The sequence below is a fragment of the Bison bison genome, unplaced genomic scaffold, assembly GCF_000754665.1.
Source record: "Bison bison bison isolate TAMUID 2011002044 unplaced genomic scaffold, Bison_UMD1.0 scf7180017854032, whole genome shotgun sequence".
Classification (NCBI taxonomy): Eukaryota; Metazoa; Chordata; class Mammalia; order Artiodactyla; family Bovidae; genus Bison; species Bison bison.
Genome location: NW_011484605.1, coordinates 8,245 through 12,936, shown reverse-complemented (window position 1 = coordinate 12,936; position 4,692 = coordinate 8,245).

Sequence of the window (4,692 nt, the reverse complement as noted above, 5' to 3'; positions counted from 1 at the left end):
TAGGAACCTGCTATCTGTGGGTGAGGATGACTTCCTCCCGAGCTGCCCTTGGGTATCTGCATTTTCCCTGTGTGCCCCCTTGGGAGGCCCTGATGTCTTTCATCTGAGAGTTCTGGTGACTGGGGCATGACACAGCTTCACAAGGTTAAACTGACCCTCTTCAGATGCTGTGTCTGTTTCATGTCATATCTGAGGTTGTCCCAGAGCTTAATCATGTACAAAGCTCACTGGCAAGTGTTAAAAAAAATACCAAAAAACCCGATTTCCTATTTTCTACCTTTTGACTTTTGGCTCAGAGTTTTAAAAAATCCACAGCACTTTAGATTTCTCTCTTCTGATAACGCTGAATATCTATTTGTTTGTTTTTGCTTGCTTGTTTACTTTTTTTTTTTGCTGTGCCATTCTGCATGTGGGATCTTAGTTCCCTGACGAAGGATGAAACCTGCACCCCCTGCATTGGAAATGCAGAGTCTAAACCACTGGATCACCAGGGGAGTCCCAGAATTTCTGTTTCTGATCTGAATAGTATTTCAACATTGGAGCAGGAGAAAAAGCTCTGGACAGTGGGGAGTGATGTAAAAGTAGCCAAAAATACAATGTATAAAGAAAAACGAGTATTTCAAAAGGGCTGTTTTTTTCTGTTTAGGAGTGGGACAAGTTGGTGGATTGGATCCTCTGTGGTTGTTACTTAGGAAAATGTAAGGAGAGTGGATAGAGAGATCGTCTTTTTGATCCTAGATCCTACGAGGGGAGCATATGTGAATCTCGCAGGCTCTTAGCTTGCCGTCTGTAGGTTGAGAGCATGGTCACATCTCAAGATGCTGTGATGTCTGACGTTCATGTTGTATTATTTTTACTCTTGTACTGCCCTACCCAGTCTAGGAATGTGAACTGTTCCTGATGTTACATTCTCCTTACTTTGTATCCTTTTTCCTCTTAAATTTCTTTGAAATATATTCCTGAGGGTCTGAAATTTTATCTAGTTTCCTTGCTGTGATAATCCACCTATGTTTAATTGGCAACCTCTGGTGAGTCTCTGTGGAGTGGATTTACTAGGTAACAGAAAACTGTGATGGAGACACTATCCCTAATGTTATTTTCTTGCTCTGTACAAAGTCACCACTTGAAGCTATCCAGTAGAGTGGTCAGTATGTTCTAGGATTATGAGAGAGAAAGTATCACGAGAGCCCGATACATCTTTCCAGGTTATTTTATGGCTTTGGAGACTCTGTCAAGGGCACCGTGACAGTGCTGATCATGTGTATCAAGGACCATATATTTTAGCCTCTGTAAATGGTATGGGAATTTATCCCAGGACAGCTTTGTCCAAGTTCACATTCTCATATCTATGAGGCTATTGGCTGCACTGTTGTTCTGGGCATTGTAGGTATTTTTTATTTTATCATTAAGTTCAAATTTCTGTATTACTCTTAATGTTTCTGCTTTGTATTTGCAATGCGTTGGATGGTTGATTGGGAAGTGGTCCCTATGGTGGAACTGGTGATCAGTCCCTCTTAAAATTCTTTATATATTCTTTGTACTCATTTACTATCAGATGTATGACTTCCACATATTTTCTCTTTTACTGTTGATTGTCTTTTCAAACTCACTGCACTTTAATGCACAGTAGTTTATAATTTTGATATAGTTCAATTTATTGATATCTGGTTTTATTTCGTGGCCTGTGGTTTTGGTGTTACATCTGGTAAATCATTTGTGGGTCCAATTTCCAGAAACATTTCCTGCTTGTTTACTTCTAGGAGTTTTATACATTTGGGACTTAGGTTTAGGTCTTTGAACCATTTTGAGTTCATTTTTGTCTATAGTGTAAGATAATGTTCCAAGTAAATTCTTTTGCTGGTGGGTATTCATTTTGTCAACATGTCTTGTTTCATAGACTGCTTCCTCCATTTAGTAGTTTTTACACCCTTGCGAAACATCTTTTGAACATTTGCACAAGAGGTGTTTTTGTTTTTGTTTTAACCATTCTTTTTAGGTATGATGCTGCTGCTGTTGCTAAGTTGCGTCAGTCATGTGTGACTCTGTGGGACCTGACAGACGGCAGCCCACCAGGCTCCTCTGTCCCTGGGATTCTCCAGGCAAAAACACTGGCGTGGGTTGCCACTTCCTTCTCCAATGCATGCGTGCATGTACACCAAGTCACTTCAGCCGTGTCCAACTCTGTGCGACCCCATAGATGGCAGCCCACCAGGCTCCTCTGTCCCTGGGATTCTCCAGGCAAGCATACTGGAGTGGGTTGCCATTTCCTTCTCCACTTTTTAAGTATAGTTAATTTACAATGTTGTGTTTCAGGTATACAGCAGTTTACAAGATACTCAGTATAGTTCCCTGAGCCATTATATCGTAGGCTCTTGTTGCTTATCTATTTTGTATATATATTAGTTTGTATATATTTAGACTTCTAATTTATCTCTCCCTTTCCTGCCCCCATCACCATCCTGTACTATCCCCTTTGGTAACCATAACTTTGTTTTTTATGCTGGTGAGTTTATTTTGTGAATAAGTTCATTTGTATCATTTATTTCAGTTCAACATATAATATCCTATGATATTTGTCTTTCTCTGTCTGATTTCCCGTAGAATAATCTCTAAGTCTGTCTATATTGATGCAAAAGGCATTACCTTTATTGTGTTTTATGCGGTGGAGGTGGCAACCCACTCCAGTGTTCTTGCCTGGAGAATTTCATGGACAGGGGAGTCTGGCAGGCTGCAGGCCATGGGGTCTTAAAGAGTTGGACATGGCTGAGCTACTTGCACTTCACAATATTCCCTTGTATATATGTACCACATATTCTTTATCCCTTTGTCTGTCAGTGAACATTTAGGTTGCCGCCATGTTTTGGCGGGTATAAATAGTGCTGCTAAAACATTGGGGTGCATGTGTCATTTTGAATTAGTTTTCATCCTTACTGGATATATGCCCAGGATTGGAATTGCTGGTTCATGTGATAGCTCTATTTTTAGTTCTTTATGGAGCCTCCATGCTATTCTCCAAAGTGGCAGTACCAATTTATGTTCCTTCCAACAGTGTAGGAGGGTTCTCTTTTCTCCACACCCTCTCAAGCATTTATTGTTTGTAGACTTTTTGATGGTGGTCATTCTGACCAGTGTGAGGTGATAGTTTTGTGGTTTTGATTTGCATTTCTCTCATAAGTAGAGATGTCAAACATCTTTTCAGGTGACTGGTGGCCATCTGTTTGTCTCCTTTGGAGAAATATCTGTTTTGATCTTCTGCCCAGTTTTTGATTGGGTAGTTTGTTTGTTTTGATATCAAGCTGTATGAACTGTTTGTATATTTTGGAAATAAATCCCCTATAGGTATCATCATTTGCATATATAGTCTCTTAGTCCAAAAGTTGAATTTTTGTTCTTTTTTTGGTTTCCTTTGCTTTGCAAAAAGGTTTTAAATTTAATTAGGTCTCATTCGTTTGATTTTGCTTTTATTACCATGACTCTAAGAGATAGATCCAAAAAAAATTTGCTGACATTTATGTCAGTGTTTTGCATTTGTTTTCCACTATGAATTATATAGTATCTGGCCTTGCATTTAGATGTTTAACACATTTTGAGTTTATTTTTGTATGTGGTGTTAGAGAATGTTGTAATTTCATTCTTTTTCATATAACTATGCATTTATCCCATCATCACTTATTGAAGAGACTTCTTCATTCTATATTCTTTCCTCTTTTGTTATACAATAATTGACTCTAAGTAAACTGGTTTATTTCTGGGTTTTCTCTCCTGTTCTACCGATCCGTGTTTCTGTTTTGTGCCATCATCATACCACTTCCCTGGTGGCTCAGACGGTAAAGCCATCTGCCTACAATGCAGGAGACCCAGGTCCAAGTTCAGTCCCTGGGTGAGGAAGATCTGCTGGAGAAGGAAATGGCTACCAACTTCAGTATTCTTACCTGGAGAATCCATGGACAGAGGAACCTGGTAGGCTATAGTCGATGGGATCACAAAGAATTGGACACGACTGAGCGACTTCACTTTCACTTTGTTGACTGTCAGTTTGTAGTGTAGTCTGAACTCAGGGAACATGATTCCCCCACTCTGTTCTTTGTCAAGATCATTTTAGATATCAGAGTCTTTTGTATTTTGGTACAAATTAAGTTTTTCTTTGCTTTATGAAATATGTCATTGTTAATTTGATAAGGGTTGCATTGAATATGTCGATTGCCTTGGATAGTATGGTCATTTTGACAGTGTTACTTCTTTCAATCCAAGAACATGGTATATGTTTGTGCCATCTGTTTGTGTCATCTTTGGTATCAGTCATCAGCATCTTATAGTTTTATCAGTACAGTTCTTTTAACTTCTTAGGTAGGTTTATTCCTTAAAATTTTATGCTTTTCTATGAGATGGTGAATGGGATTGTTTGATTAATTTCACTTTCTGATATATCATTATTAGTGTATAGAAATGCAGCAGTTTTCTATATATTTTGTATCCAGCAAGTTGACTCATTGATGAGGTCATCTGGTGGAATCTTCGGGATTTTCTGTCTGTAGCATCATAGTGACAGTTTTACTTCTTTTTAAATTTTTTTAACTTGAATTCCTTTTGTTTCTTTTTCTTTTCTGATTGTTGTGGCTAGGACTTCCAAAAATATGTTCAATAAAAGTGGCAATAGTGTAACATTCTTGTCTTATTCATGTTGTTAAGGGG